Source organism: Molothrus ater, chromosome 1, assembly GCF_012460135.2.
Source record: "Molothrus ater isolate BHLD 08-10-18 breed brown headed cowbird chromosome 1, BPBGC_Mater_1.1, whole genome shotgun sequence".
NCBI lineage: Eukaryota > Metazoa > Chordata > Aves > Passeriformes > Icteridae > Molothrus > Molothrus ater.
The window spans coordinates 121402463-121423329 of NC_050478.2; the positions used below are offsets into that span (position 1 = coordinate 121402463).

Sequence of the window (20867 nt, forward strand, 5' to 3'; positions counted from 1 at the left end):
TAAAGGGATGCAAATATATTAGAATTGCATTTTACTTCACTTCCCCTTTTGAGCACTTACTACATAGGCAACTACACAGGTTTCATAAAACACTTGGTACTGACTTTCATATTAAACTATGTACAAGCTGTGAATTTTCCTGACAAACTAAAAATGACCAAATCAAAACAAACTCACACCAAAACAACACTCCTCACATTTTAAAGTGAAAATATTGTCGTAAAATAGTCCATTCACTTTTTAATATATCAGGAAACACAATGCTGTGAGTTGACCATGTCTGTACACTAGGTGACCACAAAGGCTGCTCTGTGGCTCACCACCTCAGCTGGAGAGGGGAGGGAAAATATAATGAAAGACTTGTGGGTCTAGACAAGTGCATGAAAAGACCACTCACCAATGACTGCCACATGCAGAACAAACTCAACTTGGGGAGATTGACAATAAATTCATTTAATCAAATCAGAGTAGGAAAAGAAGAAATAAAAACTAAATCTTAAGAACACATTCCTCCCATTCATTCTTTCTTCTCAGGCTTAACTTCACTCCTGAATTCTCCATGGCCCAGAAGGATGGTGAATGGGGATTACAGTCAGTTCATCACGTGTTATCTCTGCCACTCCATCCTCCTAAGGCAAGATTCCTCATATTCTTCCCCTGCTCCAGCGTGGGGTCCCTCCCACAGGTGACAGTCCTCCACAGATTTCTTCAATGTGAGTCCTTCACACAAGCTGCAGATCTTGGTGAACTGTTCCAGTGTGGATCCCTTCCACAGGGTGGCATCCTTCAGGAACAGAATGCTCCAGCAGGAGCCTCCCACAGGGTCACAAGTCATGCCAGTAAATCTGCTCCAGCATGAACTCCTCTCCCTCTCCAAGGGGCCACACATCCTGTGGGTCTCCCCTACAGGCTGCGGGTGGATCTCTGCTCCACCATGGACCTCCATGGGCTGCAGGGACACAGGGCTGCCGTGTTTCACCATGGGAAGCACCGCAGGCTGCAGAAGAGTCTCTGCTCCGGCGCCTGCAGCACCTCCTCCCCTTCCTTCTGTACTGAACTTGGTGTCTGCAGAGCTGTTTCTCTCACATAGTCTTACTCCTCTCCTCTCCTCTCCTCTCCTCTCCTCTCCTCTCCTCTCCTCTCCTCTCCTCTCCTCTCCTCTCCTCTCCTCTCCTCTCCTCTCCTCTCCTCTCCTCTCCTCTCCTCTCCTCTCCTCTCCTCTCCTCTCCTCTCCTCTCCTCTCCTCTCCTCTCCTCTCCTCTCCTCTCCTCTCTCCTCTCCTCTCCCAACTTTTCCTGTTTCTAAATCTGTTATCCCAGAGACACTACCAACAGCACTGACGGGGTCAGCCTTGGCTGGCAGCAGATCCATCTCAGAGCCAGCTGGCACAGGCTCCATCGGACACACGTGAATCTTCTGGCAACTTCTCACGGAAGCCACCCCTGTAGCCCCTGTTACCAAAACCTGGCCATGCAAACCCATTGCAAATATTAAGTTACATTTACAGATGCAGAATACTTTTAAAAATTGTGACTATACTTGTATCATGCTAAAAGCACCAAAATAATTAGTTAACACTTCTTCTGATTATTATTACTTTTTGTATTTTTCTGGAATCACTTTATAACCTTAGATCTTGCGACAAAAATATGAACTGAATGCTCTGGTGAAATGATTCTTGGACTATGTCACAGTAATTGAATAAATTAAGACAGATAAAGTAGATAAAACACCACAAAAGACAGAAAGCATGGACAATGAGTTTTCAAACCAAACAGACTCGTACAATGTGGGAAAATTGAAAAAGCAGTATTAAAAAGAGAAGTTGTATGCACAATCAACAGACAGAGAAACTAATGGCCTGAACAGTCAAAACAAGGCTGGACTTCATCTGTGCAGAAAGTGAAAATGCACATATGCAGTCACCCCACTTTCACAGTGCTCTGTCATACAAGCCAGAGTACTAAATTTAATCTGTGCACAAGTATGTAATGGTGGCACATACTACATATGTTGAAGGACTTTACAAATGGAACAACTGCGGGCCAGCCACTGCTGAGCAAGAAAAATTACTTGACATATCTTGTATTTTATATAACCAAGAGTTCTGCTTACACTTTCTGATTAGTGTCCATTTTTCACAACAGTATTATATTAATGATCCCAGATCCTTTTCTACAGAACTGCTACCCAGCAAGTTCTAGGCTGTGCTCTCTTTGTGAAGCTGTTTCCTAGCTAATGAGACTTTGTTCTTGTCTTCCTTGAATTTTCTTATTAAAAAACCCAACAGAACAGAAAAAAATTTATTTTTTATTTATTTTCATTTATTTTTTTCAAGATCACATTCAATTTTAATACTAATTCAAAAATGTTTGCAAGTCTTCTCTAAGCCTGTTTTATAGCATCTCCAATTTAATAACTGCACTGTTTCATCCACATCATTAATGAAAACATTGAAAGGTACAGGAACATCAATCCAACAGACTGGGGGCAGTGTCTAAGCAGGCAGCAAGCATCTCAAGACTTTTTTTCAGACCAACCCCATTTTGGTTAGAAGCTTGTTAATGTGATTCTTCTGTGAAAAGTCCCAACTCACAGAACTCTAATAGTTAACAGCTTCCTAACTAAGAAGGGTTTGGTTTTACACTTAGCTTTAAAATTCCATTAAATGTTCAGTTCTTCTTCTATTCTTCTGATATTAATTCATCCATTCAGTTACACAAAAGCATACAAAACTGCTTAAAGGTGAAATACATTTCTGGTGTGCCATTTCTCACATTTATGGCTAATATTTATACATTTCTGGACATTATTACAAAAAGTACTAAAGAAGTTCTAAGCCTTATGCAATTTTTTTCACTGTGTTATATCTAGCTACTTATTTGGGGTTGACAAAAACCACACAGCTCTGGATTACCTTCAGAGCAGCCTAATTAGAACTTCTGTCTTCTAATATCAAGTAATTAGATGGCCACACAGTAGCAGTTTAGCAAGAGTATGCCTTAAAGCAACAATCAGCAGATGATTATCCAGACTTATTTGCAAAATTAATTTTATTTATACATTTTAAATAGCAAAAAATAAAACACTAGGCATGAAATTGCACAGGGTTTCTCTGTTTTAAATTTTTTTTTTTTCTATATTACTGCTGGTCCCCCCTGTTTGTTCTTCCCATTTGCTCCTCCATCAATTTCGTAGCTTTTTGCCTTATGAGGAGTGGTTTGTCAACAGCTAAACTGATCTAATGACTTGCTGCCATAGCAAGGGACAATCCCATGTCCTCTCTTCCCTGCAGCAAAAAGCCAACACTTTCCGTCCATCTCACTGAACCAGTTTTCGTGGCAGGTAAGGACAAAGACCAGAGGAGCATCTGGTCTGTACAAGGAGGGACACAAACTCCTGACCTGGAGTGGGTGCAAGGAATTAGCCCTTTCAACTCCTGCTAATCAGCTTAGCTTTGCTGTCAAGCCATACACTGAAGTTCATCTCCTTCACACTGTTCCTCACAAAGCCCATGATCTTATCCCTGATGATTACATCTTCAGAAACCCGTGGCCTGGTTTCTTTTCCTTTACTGTGCCTTACACTAGAGAACCTTAGTTTCAGTGAATTTATGAACACAGCTACCAGCTAATTAACAGGTAAGTAATACATGGCAGCAAGTGAAGTGATGCCTTAAAAGCATTTTACTTTGCATAAGTGTAAGAAGGGTGGGGGAGAAATCACTAACTCTTTTATTTTCATTGTTTTGGTAAGATATTTTACAAGCAAAGGAAGTGACACAGACTATTAGGGACTAATACCCAAAATTTAAGGAGCTGCAAGGCCTACAAGAATGTTCCCGGTATTGCTCAGTGTTGAACCCAGTCTCTGAAGACTAAATAACACAGTTTCTTACAATTTGTTTTCTCTGCTCTTGGACTGGAGCAGAAAAGAGTTGTAGATAAAGCCCCAGGAAGGCAAGGAAGGGCCAAGCAGGTGCAGTGAACAGCAGGTCACAAGATCCACACTTACAGATATTATCACCCACAGAGGACTATCCTTTGCCAACTCTCATGTACAATCAATAGGAACCTTCCTGAGGAAAGAAAGGAAGGTATTTTTGAAAGAAAAAATCAAGTAGGAAACAGACTAAAAATCTGCAGTCATATTTTTCAACCACTTCTTCAAACAGTCAGTTCAACCTCCCTTTTGAATTACTACACAGAACAGGCACATTAAAACAACATAAAAGGACTTAAAAATTAGAAAACTGAGGTAGAAACAGCTTCATCTTGCACATTTTTTTCATCATGAAACCATATCTGTTCCCTAGCTTCCAGTATGATGTTGATCCAATTTGGTACAAAAAGCATGCAAGTCTCCAAATCAATGACCACATTACCATTATCACAGAATCACATTATGTGGGAGTACATATTATTTATATCTGCCACTGAATCAATCCTTCTTTAACAACTCATTTTAAAAATGTTTCATGTAAATTTGAAAAGTAAAAAAACAAACCAGACAAACAAGGCAGCTAATTATGGAATCACAGACTAAACCTAAAGATTTTCTCAATCAACAAAATGGCCAAACATGGGGAATTTTACTGCCATTTAATTATGGTGTGTTAGCAACAGGGCAAGAACCAAAGTCTTACCCTGCAATCAAGATTGGATTTATACAACTTGAAATACATAGAATGTCCCAGAGTAAATATAATAAACAAAAGTTTAGGATGTAGTAAATTACTTAAACCACTACAGCAAAAGTCGAGTAACTAATATGAAAAATCAGTGAACTAAAAAGCCATTTACATGCACAGTACCTGTCACACCAGCACAATCATCCACACTGTATGGCACAGCTATACAGTGAGATATGAGGACTCAGATAAGGATTAAAGGCATCTATAATTCAGGTTTAGAAATATAAGCAAGGTCTAAATTGTCACTGAGTAAAATGAAATACAGCATGGGATTACCATATTTACCAGAGGGTACTGGGCTTGCATGGCCAAGCTTTGGCAGCAGGGGGTTACAGGAGTGGCTCCTGTGACAACCTGCCAGAAGCTTCCTCTGTCCAGCAGAGCCAATCCCTGGCAGCCTCAAAGATGGACATGCTGCTGGTCAAGGCTGGGCCAATTAGAAATGGTGGTAATGCCTCCAACATATTTCAGAAGAATAAAAAAAACCCTTGCACAGTTGTAATTGTGGGCAGAGAAGAGCAAGGTGGGAATGTGTGACAGGAACAAGTGTGCAGACACCAAGGTCAGTGCAGAATGAGGAGCAGGAGGAGCTCCAGGCACCAGAGCTGGGATCCCCCTGCAGCCCATGATGGCCATGGTGAAGCAGCTGTGCCCCTGCAGCCCATGGAGATCCACGGGGATGCAGGGATCTGCCTGCAGCCTGAGGAGGAGCCCCACCCTGGAGCAGGTGGGTGCCTGAGAGGAGGCTGTGAGCCCATGGGAGACCTGTGGAAGGAGGGGCCCTGTTCCTATACTGGAGCAGCCTGGCCTCGAAGGACTGCACCCCATGGAAGAGCCACCCATGCTGCAGCAGCTTGGGCATGGACTGTTGCCCATGGGATGGACTCATGGTGGAGAAGCTTATGGAGAACTATGTCCTGTGGGAGGGACCCCAAGGTGCAGCAGGGGAAGGACTCCTCTCCCTGAGCAGCAGGAGATAAAGCAGGTGATGAACTGACTGTAATGCCCATTCCCTGGCTCCCTGTGCTGCTGGAGGAGAGTGCAGAGCTGGGAAGGAGGGAGGGCTAGGAAAAAGGTATTTTTAAGGTTTTATTTCACTTCTCATTATCCTGCTCTGATCTTGTTAGTACCGAATTCAATTAATATCTCTAATTTGAGCCTGTTTTGCCCATGATGGTATTTGATGAGTGATCTCTCCTGGTCCTTATCTCAACTCATAAACCTTTCATTATATTTCCTCTCCCCTGTCCAGCTGTGGAGGAGAGTGAGAGAGTGGCTTTGATGGCTGCCTGATATCCAGCCAGGGTGAACCCACTACAGTCTTTTAAAGACCCAATACACAATGCCAGCTGAGATATCCTGAGACACCACATTTGGAGACCTGCCTATTCCATCAGCTGCTGCTTCAGGAAGCAGACATTCTCTCTGAAGACTCCTGCCACATCTGACACTGCATGTGGCAGGCAGTTCAGAGAAACCCTGACATGAAGAGGCAATGAAATGGCAATAATGTGTGTGTTTAAAGGAATGTATTACACCAGTCAGTACAGCCAGCAGACCCAGGGAGTTATTCAAGGTGATCAACAAGTCGGCTTCTAATTTAGGATTACTAACCACACAGCTGAGTGGCAGCTGAGAAGCAGACAGGGTAACTTAGTGTCTCAATCTGCACAAGAATGCAAAATACAGGCACCTGAATCCTACCCAAAGTCTACTGCCAAACTTGTCTTCAACAAGTGATCATGGATGTTACTAAAACTAACAAACACAATTACAGACATAAATAAGCTCCTTTGAAGAGACAAGTATTTTGTAAAGAATGATGGAAAATGCAGGGGTTAGGGCACTGACTGCAACTGTGCACATTTGCACGAGCAAGAGCATAAAACCTTGTAACAAGAAACTTAACAGAAAGTGGAGCATACTGACAGGCAGGAATGCAACTCTTCCCTTGCTTCCTTGGCAACAGCAAGGCTGACATGAAAAAGCTGGGAACAGAGCAACTCAGGCCACAGTGCATCTTACTGTGTACAGCAAAACTAATGACCCCAGACTGTACATGTGGCTAATTTTCTTTTCTAACAGAGAAATCAGTCAGGTCCTGTGTATACTAGTCTTGCCACTCAAAGACTCAAGGAAAGACTTCATAGACAGACATCCTAACAGAGATCCTAAGTAGAGAAACTATTAATATTAATCTGAAAAATTATGAGAAAAAAGGATTGCTATTTTGTATTAAAATGGTAAGGGACATCAATCAGATTATCAACTTGAAGATTTCAATGCCAGAAGAAAACTAAAAGATAAAGAAAGCCAATCTGTTGCATCAGAAACTGTTTGGCATCTCAAAACATTTCAACCTGTTTATAACCCAAAGCCCAAGGGGGAAAATCAGTCTGGTTTACAGAAATGTTTGCTGTGTTAAGATAATCTCATCAGAAAGTCTCTCTCAATTTATTGTTCCTGTCCAGAAAATAGAGAAGATGGTATAAAAGCCACGGAAATTTCCAACAGCCAGTACAAGCTAACCCAGTTCTCACAGTGCCACAAATTTTAAGCACAGAAAAGACTCTGAACCATCCAGACAGAATATTGGTTCAGACACAGCCATCAGTTTGACCCAGCCAAGATACCCTGAATTACTACAGGGAAGAAAATGTGAAACTCCTTCATGAAACAGCAAGGTGATCATCAGAGCATTCTTTGTGGGAAGCCTTCCTCATCCAAAACTCATTGTGGTTTGAGGTAGATCCCAAAACCTAGTTTACAGGTGGTTATAATGCCTTACAGATGCCAGGCAGGACACACACCCTACCCAACACCAGAGGTAATATCCTCTTTGTATTTGCTTACTGCACCTGAGAGCAAGCACTAACCCAAAGCACAAGAGCTGGCTGTCCACTATTGTAACTCTTCAGCTCTCTCCTTTATCATGACTATAAACCACTTATGACTTCTGGAAAACTGGAAACTTTTATCTCCCCCGGACACTCTGTGATACACAATCGTATCTGTAACAGTTTTTAAAGGATGAAGTGGTCATCATACCATCTTACTCCAGATACAGGTAACTTGCATTCACCTTATGTTAAACAAAAATGAGTTAGTCAGCTTTCCTGAAGAAAAATAGCTGAATAGAAGGGAAGTCTAAGCCACTAGTTTAACAATCAATCATCAGCTTAAAAGTGGAGAAGAGGATTAAGTAAATGAAAAAACATGACTCAAACTTGACACTCTGAGGCTACAGACTTGTTTGCATCAAAGCTCTAATTGGTTCCTTATTTGTGATGTTGGAGTCTAATCTGAGGTGCTTCCAAGAATCTAGTTTCTGATTTAATTAGTATTTTGAAATTTCTCTCCTATATATTTCTAAAAGCTTTTTTCCCAATTTGTGCTAACAAGTAGTGGTTACATTCCTAAAATCTCCAGTAAGCTTTGACTGATTTTAAATTACAACATATTCTTACTTTAAGTAAAACATCCCTCCAACTGTTACTTTGTTCTGAAGCAGGAAAAAATTACTTCTTGACTTCAATCCCTAAGTAGAAATTGCATTTTATTAATGGAATTCAGAAAATCTCAGTTTTCCTTCACTGCCTGTGACAAACTACTTCTTATATAATTCGAAGTAGCAAATTTGGTGAAGTAGCAGAACCATGCCTTTTTCTTTGAAATGAAGTTACAGCTCCTGCCACCAACCCTCCTCATACTGCAGTCTGCTGTCTATAATTAATAGCTGCAAGTTCCTCAGAGAAGGTGGTTTCAGTGGACTAAGCAACAGGTGTTGCACTCTATTGTTAGAAGCAGATAAAATTCTGCTTTGTGTGCCTTTTTTTTTGTTATCCACGAGTGTATTTAAGCAAAACCACTGTATTTGACAGCTAAAGTGATGAATGCCCACACTGAAGTCGCATCCAGTTTCCAAGAAGTTGCAGCTCCCAGAAACAGCTGGGGTCAAATTGCCACCTTCTGTTCCTGAAACATTCCCGGAGTTCCCCCTTCTCTCAACTCTTCCACAGACAGTTTTTAATTGCTTGGCTATAAGATAATGTGGACATAGAGCTCATACAGAGACTGGCTCCCTGCTCACTGGGGGACAGGACTGGGACTCTGCTCCCAGGCACAGAGTACCTGTGAGATCAGGGGTCCTGCACTGATTTGACAGAGCTTCCTTCCAATTTCAAGTGCAGCTCTCCTCAGTCAATGAATTTAAGTAAAATAATTCCTGAGTATTGGATTGGGCCTACCAAGTCTCTGACTGAAGATAAGCACAAAATCTAAGTTTTCAACCAGAGAAAATTAAGGTTAAAGATGCTGTGTTTGGGGACACAATCAATGCTAAACATTAGCTGAACACAAAAAACCTGCCACAAATTCAGCTGCAGCACAGAGGCAACACCCAACTGGCAGGATAGCAAAATGTTATTTCTGGAGTTGAAATCAGCAAGGATGGTACTAAAGTAACAACAAACAACAGAAAGGAAGAATGCTGGTAAAAAGATATTTTTTTCAAATTGAGCAAACTGTGAGGGCACAGAACCAGCACAACAAAACCAGGCTTTTTCCTCCAACTTATGTACTAGTGTTTAGGAACACTAAGTAGGATACATCATAAAATAGCAAATAAGAGACCTTCATCTATAGAGCGGATGATTCAGAATAACTCGTTTCCTCAGACCAAAGGAAGTTATAAACGTAACTACTACAGGGAAAAAATGTAAACAAACTGAATTAAAATTTGGAATTGTCTCAAGTATTTTTACCCAGATAAAGTCAGAAATAAAACAAAGGATAACACTGGCTTAAAGTGCAAGCTGATGCACTGGTAACACGAAATGATTCAAAATAATAAGAAAGAGGACCTGGAATTGAGCAAAAGCAAAAAAAAAAAGATTGCATTTATTAGGAATGGGAATGCTGTAACTTCATAGACTCGCGACCACCTAGAGGATGGATGGGTGGATCATGCTCTGAGCTGCCCTTCAAAGGAATGTCCTTTCTTACCACTTACTGTACTTTGAGGACTCCAGGGTCATTAGACTCAGCAGGGTAAAGTTAGCTTTTGTGACTCTGGAACCACCCTAAACTAGCTTGAACAGACTTGAAAAGAACAAACTTGCTTTTGAACTTGCAGGGAGCTAACACTTCCTGTTCACTACTAAGACTCCTACTCTTTCCCCTCCAAATAAAAATCAAATTTAAAAAGAATACTTCAAAAGGGAAACAGGACCCTATTTTCTAGGATGTCCAAAAGAACATGTGCTATTAGGCTACAAACACATGCCTAATACAGTCTAACCCCCTGCAAAAATGGATGTTCCTAGTTAATGAAGGGTTGTGCTCCTAGTCCAAGGGTCAACCAAAGTCTGTCGAGGTTGCAATGACACACAGCAGAAGCTTAGGTAAAGGTGCTGACCCCAGAGGTGTGGAGCAGATCTGCAATCCAGCACAACAGCAAAGACATCACATTCAAAAACAGAGCAGGCCCTGGGAATAGAACTGCCTCAGCTAACCCTGTTCACCTGCAGTGCTCTGTCCTGTCCCATCCTGGGGATATATCAGGTATATTTATCTGACAGTACCTATGTCTCCCATGCTCCTGTCAGCTATGAGATACCTGAGCAGAGGTAAACAGTACCAGTATTTGCAACGACAGCAAATAAAACCACTTCTTTTTGGTGTTAATGTCAAAATTCCTAGTGAGTAGAAATTTTTTTGGCTTAAAAACCTTGAAAAGATTCCAGTTACTACTGTGTCCAAGAAAAGAAACAATTTCAAATCCAGGATGGGCAAGTTGATGTTTACATTTCTTTTAAAATACTTTTAATAACTATTAAAAAAATAATAACTATTCTATTAAAATACATTTAATAACTTAAGTTTCACCAGCTACAGTAGCTGCTTGCCCTCATGCCTACTGTAACCTGTAAATGTTACAAAGTATCAAGAGGCTCAAACTGCAGTAAGATTTGAGTAGAACCAGAGAAGGAGATAAAAGTTTTCCAGGTACTTTAATGGTATCCTGGGAAGAGAAAAGGCCTCCAAAGCCACCTCCTCTGGTGAACTGCCACTGAGAGAAATTTGTGGAATGGTCTGTTTCAGAAGAACCTTGTAATGTAACAGCTGAAGAATTTAATTAAATATTAAATTATTCTCATGGGACTTGGCAAATACTTAGGGTTGCCTGGAAGTCCAGATCCAGAACATCCTCATGAATGGCAACTTCACCAAGTCCATGGAAAATTGATCCAGTCCTGGCACCTTCAGCCAGTTTTCACTTGCTGAAGGCTCTAAGTAATAAAAACTGGCCAGTTGAAAAGGGGTGAAGAAAAGATGATGTGGGCCACTCTCCCTTCTGAAGATTTCAAACTCCATACCTAACCCAGTGGATTCAGCTAAGAGAGAATATTGAGAGATGGCTCTGAAAAAACAGGGAGCTTTAACTGAATCCTGATCCAGGACAAGCTTCTCATTCCTTTTCACAAAGATGAGACAGCTCTAGGTGCCATGCACAAGCTGGACACACATTTAATACAAGACTAGTAGTAAGTGTCTTGCACTGAATTCTCAGAGGGTCAGAAGGGTTTTCAGGAAAATCCCTCTGGAGTCATTCATTACAATTCCCAGGCCCTAAACTGGTACAAAAGGAATGTCTCTTGGGTATATACTCTTGAGCAAAATGCCTTCTTGAATGGACATTGCCTTCACAGATGAAACACTACTCAAAGCAGGCAGGTTTAAATACTATTATTTAGCCTGAAACAAAAAGCAGAGAAAATATTTTCCACAGTCTGGAAAGAAAAAAGCAACATCGTATCCAGGACTGAAGAAGGACCAGCAGAAGGGTAAAAAATTAAAACAAACATAAGAACTAACAGTTAACATGAAATTTTAGATTGCTTCTTGATCTTACCTTGTCTAACAAAGCCAAAGCTACTACAGAGTGTTAATTCATTATTATTTTGTTTGTATCAGAACAACTGGGTATGCTTCTAAGTGACCAAACATTGTCCTCTACCAGGCCTACATTTCCACCTTGGGAACAACATTATCTTGATTTCATCCTTCAAAATGTATCAATTGCATGGATGTGTTGCCTGGGTGACATGGAAAAAGTTCTCTACCACTTGCAGACAGTTACTTATCCAGACAATTCCAGTTACTGATATCAATCTGCACATTTAGTATACTGATATTTCCTTATATTCGTTTAACACTGCTTTTTTAAACTGGGGTCATTGTAGGAGAAACTGGGAACCACAAATACCTAACAGGTGCAAAAAATAAGCAGTAGCAATAAAAATTAGCTTACTCATGTCTTTTCTTGATCCAACAGGTGACTATTTTCATTGCAAGAAACTTTTCAAGAAAATCTTGTCTCCTACACTCAAAAACATTTCCTTTAGCCTGGAGGCAAAACAGCCTCCTCAAAGCTGACAAGCAGTGAAACTGGAAGTGGAACCTTTGTGATCCTTTGGAAGTTTTCAGAAGATGAGACTGTAAACATACCCTTCAAGTGAGCACGTGCTACTATGGTAAAAAACTTAGTAAGCTAACTTCTCCCAGAATCTAAGGATAGGAGGTTAACCCATACTTGATATAATAATTGGCTGCTGGTTATAACCAGGTTTGGGACACCAAGAAGGATCTGAGCTCAAAGCTTGTGTCCTAACCAGTCTAAAAAGTGTCCCCTCCCATCATTTTAAATGTGACTAAATCAGAAGATTATGGGGATACAGAAGCATAGTGGAGTTACAATATTAGTAATTAAAAATGAAAAAAGTGCTATTTACTAGGAAAAAATTAAATTTCATAATTTGATTTTATTTGGTTAAATAGAAACAAACTTGTAACATTCTAGTGATGTACTGTATAGATGTATAGTTGACTAAAGCAAATGCAAAGATGGAGCATGACACAGTATGATATATTTCATTAATGGGAAACACTCCAAAAACTACCAGTTTAACAAAAAAGACCCACAAAACAAAACCAAAACCACAAAACACTTGCTCTTGAGATGAGCTATGAACAATCTTTAAGAGTTACATAGATGTGACTTTAGTGTTACACTACCTCAGATGGCTTTTCAAAATTCATTTTAACATTAGGAGCTGTGACAAGCAAGTTTTTCATTCTAAATATTTTTCCAGAACAATGCCTGAGAAGACATCTCTCAAATTCTTGCTGAACTCTTGATCCTTTAATGGAAACACACTTTGGATAATGGCAATTGTGACTTAGTGCTGACAATGAGCAGACCCCTTAAATGCAGAGCCCTTGACTTTATATATATATATATATATATATATATGTATATATAAAAATTATATATGTGTGTTAACTACACTACACACAGATTCCATTTCCTCTCTTCCCAGAGTTTGTCATGCACTCCCACCAATTCCATTCCCCCTCATTTACTATCCTTTCCCTCCTGAGCAAAACTGCCAGCCAGTTCGCTGATCTGCCTCCACAGGACCCCTGCCTTGTGCTCTTTATGCCCCTCAACCAGATGGAATCCCTGTCTTTCTTTCTCCTCTTCTTTTCAGAGGAGAGATAATTCAAGAACTATTGTGAAAAATACAGGCTATGTGTAATCGAAAGATTAGAAATACAAAACAATAAGTTCTGGCAAAAGACAGGCCTCTTTTCCTATAGATTTTGTTGCTGGTGATAGGAAATAAATGTAAGCAGTGGAAGGAAAAGTGAACTTCTGTTAATGAGCAATCAGAGCTTATGTTGTTTCAGTTATCCTGAAAAATGCAGTGTTAGGTCCTTCCCCAGCATATCAGTAATACATGCATGAGGAAATAGATACTCTGCACCCCATCAGAAAAAAATCTGTGCCCATATCTATCAAATATATGCCAAAAAAAGGGCACTTAAACCCACATACTTCCTTTATAAGACCAGCTCTCCAATGGAATTATACCATCAGAAGATGTATTTTGGGGTGAAGGGGTGGACATAATTGATGGGAGTTTTTCAGTGTTTTCAAAGACTTACAAATCAATAGCCACGTATTTTGGGCAGGTCAAAACAAACTGTCTAGACAGAGCATGACAGGTGCACCTTTCCTAATGGCTAGGGACCCAGTCTTGCAATAGGAGGATCTGCTTCACTATGGCTTGTTGGCTAACCTTCCCAAGGTCATTTGTCATGACACTTTACAAATAAAACACATAGTATTTGATTCACTTCCCACATTCACACCAGTGTAGACCAGAGTTAGAATGACGTTTACAAAGCTGTGGAGGAAAATCAAACCTTTGCCCCCAAAGAAGAGCCTAATGGTGTTAAATGCTTATTTAAACTTAGTCCAGTCATTAAAACACCTCTGACCAGGTTTTTCTGCAAGTAAAATTACAAAGTTTCTTTACAATTTATTATCTTAAATCAGAATTTAAGATTAGTCAAATTTATTATTATTTTGATGTAATTCTTGGGGAACAAGGTAGGTTGAGCTGGCAAAAAGATACATGAAGACTTTGGCCTCCAAGCTGAGCACCCTGAGCAGAACCCAAGCTGAGTAACATGGCTGAAAAGTTGTCTGCAAAGAAAAGAAAATCTGAACTGTCCTTTCCCCTCAAAAACTACAAACAAGCAGGCAGCCTCAATCCTGTTCCTAGCTGGCAGCAATAGGAATCTTCGCAAAGACTGGCAGGAGTAGAAATCTCTCTCTCTGAGGTTTTTTTAGGTCAACGCTAAGGTTCAGCAGCTGGAAATCAGTACTGGAAATCTTACACTGCTGCTGACTTTCTAGAAAAAAAAAGAGATTTCATTCAGAAATCTGACAGTCTGGCACTGTTTATGTAAGAGCAATGTCACAACAAAGCCTATACAGAACCTCCTTATAGTTAGGAAATGGCTTAAATGCATTAGTATTACTTCACTGGTGTAGACTGCTAACCTGGAATTACCACATAATGCAGGAAGACCTTACTTCTGTGCAGCTTGATGCCACTGGTCAGCACAGGTGAGATACACCAATGTATGCTCCCGGCCAGAAGCACAGCTCAACCAGCCCAAGCTATGGCAGAGCAAACAGCCTTCCTTGTGCCTTGCTACACTGCAGTTACTCATACACATCCCTCAGTACTGTTCAAGCCAGTATTGCATGCAAGGAGAGGGGCTACATCAGCAGCACTTATCTACTCTTTTGCCCAGCATAAACTTTTAGTACCATGGTAGTTGCACAGGGAGCATTCCAAACATGGCTTGAGAAGCTTACGTCTTGGTATTCACAGAAACAGCTTGCTGGCCGTAAGGCAACACCAGCCAGATACACTGCAGGGCGATTTTTCTTGGGTATCACTGACTTGTCAGGAGGGACCCTGAGCACTACAAGGCAAACAGTTTGGCTGCAGGATTCATCCTCACAGATAAGCCCAAGCAGCCCACACTTCTCCAGGAGGGCATGGCTGTGACTTCCAGGCCTGGCTGTAATCAAGACGAACTTTTTCCCACCAGACACCTGAACACTGGGAACATGCCACCCAGCCCACGAGAAGCCTGGACTAGGCAACTTCACAGCAGTGTGTCCCTGGGTCCCACCTCAACGACGGCCCCCAAAACCTCGTGCTGGGCGAGGGCCGGTAAACGGCTCTGCCCATCGCTGGAAGAGATGCCGACATCCATTTTGGGAGTGGGAGAGCCCAGCACCGATGGCAAAGTTTGGGGCCCTGTCCGAAGTTTGGGGGCAGCGCAGGACGTGCACAGAGAGGGCTGACTAGCACACACGTACAAACACACGGCGGCTGAGCTGCGAGGTCCGCGCCGCTGACCGGGCGAGCAGCGCCGGGCGCCCCTCGCCCCGCTGGCGGCGGAGCGGCCACCGTGCGCCCCCGAGGCCGCGCACCGCGACAGGCCCGGGCGGGACACAGGACGAGGAGCAAGTTCGGTCGCACAGAACTCCTTCCCGGGGATTGGGGCAGGGCAGGCCCGGCATGGTCTCCACCGAGCTCGGCCCCGCCGCACGGCCCGGCCGCGGCCCGGCCTTGGCGCAGCGACCGCCGCCGGCAGCCGGATCCGTGTGCGGGGAGCTGCGGAGGGGATCCAGAGGGGGCTTCCCCGGCCCCCGGGGGTGGCAGCGCTGCCCACCTGTGCCCCCGCCCGCCTCCTGCGCCCCTCGTCGGGCGGGCGGCTGGCGGCGGACGGGGGCCCCGGGGTGGATGGCGGGGTCGGCGCCGCCGCCCCCCGCCGGAGCGGAGCCGAGCGGGCCGGCAGCGCCGTGGCGCAGGAGCGCCCGCACGGCCCCGGGGAGGCGGGGGGCGCCGGGGGAGCCCTCGCCCGGGAGCCGCCGCGGCGGCGGGAGGAGCGGGAAGCCAGGACGGAGACTAGGACATCGCGGCTGAAGCCGCCCCCTTCCCTCCCTCCCGGTTACCTGCTTCCCGGGGACACTTTGGAGACGCCTCCAACATCGGCAAACACTAAAGAGAACTGACCCCGCCGCCGCGGCGGCCGCCGCCGGCCCCAACCACTGCGCCCCCCCCCCGCCCTCCCGCCGGCGCCGCCGCCCCGCCCCGCCGCCCCCGCGCCGGGCGTCGCCCCCCGCAGCTCCCCTCGGCCCCCCCTCGCCGCCGCCCCCGCCGCGCCCGCCGCCCCCGGGGCGCTCCCTGAGCGCTCCCGGCGCCGCGCTCCCCCCGCGCCCGCCGCGCGAATGGCCCCGTCCGCGGCCCGGCCCCGGCCCGGCGGCGCGCAGCGCCCCCAGCGGCGGCGCGGGGCCCTGCGCCCGCCCCCAGCCCCGGCGGGCCCCGGCGGGCCCCGGCGCCCCGCGCTCACCTGCCCGCGCCGGACCGGACCGGGGCCGGGCTTCCACACGGCGAGGCGAGGCCTCGGGACCGCGGAGGAGGAAGCCCCAAGCCGGGGAGCGCGGAGAGCAGCGGCGCGGGGGATGTGCCGGTCCGTGAGTGGGGCTGAGATCGGCCTGGCGACTGTGCTCTGCCCACTCTCAGCTGCTCCCGAGAGCCGCTGTCTGCACCGCTCCTTGCGCGCCTGGAGAGAGCGGGCTGCGGGACTTCAGGCAAGGAAAAAGGCTGGCAGAAATACAGGGAGAAGGGGGCAGCCACCGCAGCACACCACCGAAGAGGCTTTATTTTATTTCCCCCATCTGCTGTTACTCATCTCACTCTAGCTTGGACCACTAACTCTCCAACGTATTTCCCCTCTCACCTTTCTCCTCCCTCAGAGAAAGGTAAAGACTCATAAAGAAGATTTCTGTTAATATTTTCTTCTGTCTAGAATTAGGGCAGATCACTGATGCAGTTGCTGGGAGCTGCCTGGAGGGAGACCGCCGAACGAGGGCCAGGGAGTGCAGCTGTGGAGGTTCAGCCATGGAGGTTCCACGGTGCATCACTGAAACCTCCTCCTTCCCCGGGTGGGCATAAACCCCTCCCCCTCCTTACACAGGGCTCAGCCACATAAAACCCTGGGATAAATTGCTGTTTCTGTGCCTTTCCAACCAAAACCAACTGTCTTTGGTTTTGCCACCATAAAATGATTTATCTTGTTGCCATGTTTCAGGTTTGCACATCCCTTACAGAAGGCAGAACTGGACAGAAAAATGTAAAAAAAAAAGGCGAAATAAAAAAAAAAAGCTTATGCAAATTGAGATTAAATTCTAAAGTGTTTCTTACTTTAAATTAGAAATTAATAAACAAATAAAAGGGGACAAATCAAAGAAATCAATTTCTGACCAATCAATTTCTATAGCATTAAAAAGATAACATTCAAATCTTTATCACAAAGTCATCAGAAGTTTATTGTTCATTAGTAAAAGATTTCTGAGTTTAATCCACCATCTAATTTATTTTGTAAAAATCCGTTTTCTTGATTGGCTCAAGTAAAACAAACCAAGCATTTTTAAATCTGTGCAAAAGCCAGGTAGAAGCATCAGCACTTGTACCAATCATGTTCCTACCTGATTTGCAAGACTGCAGTAAAAAATATCAGGCTCAGAAACAAAACTAGATTTTTGAGGGGCAAAGATCTATACCTTTTTGCCACACAACTAAGTTTTAATGAATCTTTTCATATGAGAGCTATAACATTAGTCATAGCAAATGTAATTTAAAAAAATAACAGATAAGTCAGGAACAGAATGAGTCTAGAGTTCATATTGCCTGAAGTATCTGCTATTATATGATAATTTTTATTTTTAATTATTACTTGATACCAAGAGGTGGATCAGTTCTGAGCAAAAACAAAAGATGTAGCCTGACAAAATTCCCAAGTATAGTGGAGGAACACTCTAAAAGCACACACCAGGTGAATTTTGGTAGTAAGCCTGCATATTGTAGATAATTTACACACCAAATACACATCATGACACCTAGTGGCAGAGCTGCATTGTGAGTATCTAAGTGATAGCAGAATTTTATTCATACTAGCAGAACACTAATATGCCATTTACAACTTGTTGAAACTCATGTTGGGAACTCAGCATTTGCTATGAGAGTTTTATACATACCCTTGTATTCAGCAGTGGTAGCTCGTTAATCCTCCCCTTCTCATTCCTCCATTGTTTTGTTTTCTGATTCCTTACCCCTTAATTTAAGAACTGAGGACAGAAATACACTGTATAATACAATTTCTTTTGTAGTCTTCTGATATAATGTAGCAATGGATAATAATGCAAGTACTTTTCATTAGGCTACTAGGAATTTTTGCATGAGTAAAGTTCATCCAGATGCTGAATTGTGATGGTGCTGTCCATAGAAGTTTCTGGGGGCTTTTTTCATTTGTTTGTTCTTGTTTTTTTTCTTCATAATTTTATGTCATGTCATTTTTACTTTACTTACTATGAGTAGTTTGAAGAACAACCCTACAGTATAGCACATACTTAGCATCGGCACACCCAGAGAAAAACACATCTAGTGAATATCAGCATCAGATTATGAGGGGGGTTTTGTGAACTTTCTGCAGTAGACAGGTGTAATTCCAACAAGTCCGTAAAATCTCCTGCTATTATTTCAATAGCTAACATTTTTATAGAATTGCATAAACAGCTAAACAGCTAAAACTTTAAAAACATATCTTGAGATACATGTATCAACTCAGAAGTATCTTGATATACGTCTTGTGGTGCAAACAGAATGTAGCTGGAAGAAAACTGAATAGAGATTTTATCCCAAAACTTACCATGTATATGTACATATTTTATAAAAAAAAAGGTTACTATATTTTATAATAATTTTAAGTCCATGGGTGTATTTTGCTTTTTTAATGTCTCCTATATGATTGCAGCTTTACTTATATGAACAACTACACTGCATTACTAGTCACTTCTTTAAGATTTACAGCACCCTTACTTTTGAGGGTCTTTTTCCTGCTACTGCTGAGGTACAGGATAAAGACTAGTCAGTATCTCCAGTAAAAGCAGCTTAACACATCATAAAAACTTCTCAGGTTTTGAAAACAAGATGTATAGTTTGCATGTACTCTTTCACACTGCTCCATTATTAAATAACAAGAGTGTCATAACTTGCATAACAATCTGTTTCAGTATGCAAATTGTTAATAGAAGTGATTAATTCAGTATGCAGTTTGAAAATAACAAAAAGCCACATTAATGCCTAAATGCCTGCATAAATACCTAAGTGAAGGAAAGGATAGAGTTATTCTATTTGGTCTGTATACATGAGTGCAGGACACTTGAAGATACTTGGCCTTTTCACTTTGAATCTCAGATTCAGAAAAAAATAAATCAGCACTTCCACACTGACTTGCAAAACATCATAATATTCTAATTTTTACTAATATATTTTATTATTAGAATTATAGTTTCAACAGAAACCATCAGGAAATGTGTTTCCACCCCTCAACACACTTTGGTGTAACAAACCAAACCAAACGAAAAATAAATCCCCAAAGAAAATACCCAACTGTGTATTTAAGAAGGAGGAGATTTGCAGAAGTGATTGGAAAGGCGTTCTGAAGGTCTGCTCCACCACCCTCCCTGCCTCCTCGAAGTAGGACCAACTTTAAAGCTGGATCTGACCTTCAAGTTAGCAGGTTGCTTGGTTTCGTTTAGAAAACTTCCAAGACTGGATATTTTACAGCCTCTTCCAGCATTCTGTTTCAGAGTATTAGAAAGTTTCTTTGTAGCTGTACTATTTGTTTATTTATTTAAGAACTTGGATGATATTTGATACTAAAGTTGAAACCCTAATGAAGCTAATAGAGTGCTCATAAAATACCAATAAGAAGTGAATAAGGCATTATTTACATTAGTCAATCATTCAACTGAATAAAAGCCTCTAATAGCTTAGTACCAGAAGAATGAGTCACTTAATTTAATAATATTTTTTCAATCATTAAAAGCAAAATGCAGGCAAACACTAAAGAGAACTGACCCCTCTGTTTTGGATTATATTTGATTAAAACCCAGTATTAATGAACCTACGTCTAGTCAGACCACTGCTCTCCCCAATTACACGTGCAGAACTGTGACTATAAAAGTAGAGCTTTAACTACAATGCATGACAAATTACTAAACCAATTTGTCACTAGGTAGTACATGGAATGAGAGGCATGAACAAACCAAGACAAAACAAACTATAAGTAAATACTCTGAAGAGTTTTCTTGGGTAATGGAAACCATTTACTCTTCATGCTCCAACGAGGACTCACAAGCAATGAATTTTAACGACTCACATTAACACACTATCTGATAATTCATGTCTAAAATGTGAGTTCCCTAAAACAGATGAATCACACAATCACTTCAAGAATCTAAATTAAGTGAACTAGATATGCACGTATCAGCATATATTGAATTCCATCACTGTTGATACAAGGACATTGAGAAACCTCTAAGTCCTTATCCCTTTAACAAGTATCAGTTTTTTAGAACACAGAGTGAACCCAACCAAAAAGATGTGCTGATTTTGCAATTATCAGCCTTCATCTAGGTATCCTATCATTAAGGTGTCAATACTTTTTCATTATTAATTGACCCACTGCCCCAAATTTAGATTGTTTTGCAGGTAGCATTGTATTTCCCAGCAATCACTTGCTGCCATCGCTTTCATATGTCCATGCTGGGAATAGTAAAGCCATGTGTAAATAAATGCTTTACCCTTCTAATAATGCTAGCGAAACTTTAAAATTATACTGGTAAATTACTTTAAGTATTAGAAGTTTCACTGTACATTCAGAAAACTTCATTAAT

At 42.4% G+C, this 20867-nt stretch overlaps 1 protein-coding gene across 1 annotated transcript in view; it reads right to left on the reverse strand.

The window, feature by feature from the left end:
- STAU2 (staufen double-stranded RNA binding protein 2) overlaps nucleotides 1-16166 on the reverse strand; it is a 170910-nt gene extending 154744 nt beyond the window's left edge. The window contains exon 1 of the mRNA XM_036378678.2: nucleotides 16080-16166. The gene's annotated coding sequence lies outside the window, so the exon portion shown is untranslated. The remainder of the gene's footprint in view (nucleotides 1-16079) is intronic.
- Between the last annotated feature and the right edge of the window lie 4701 nt (nucleotides 16167-20867).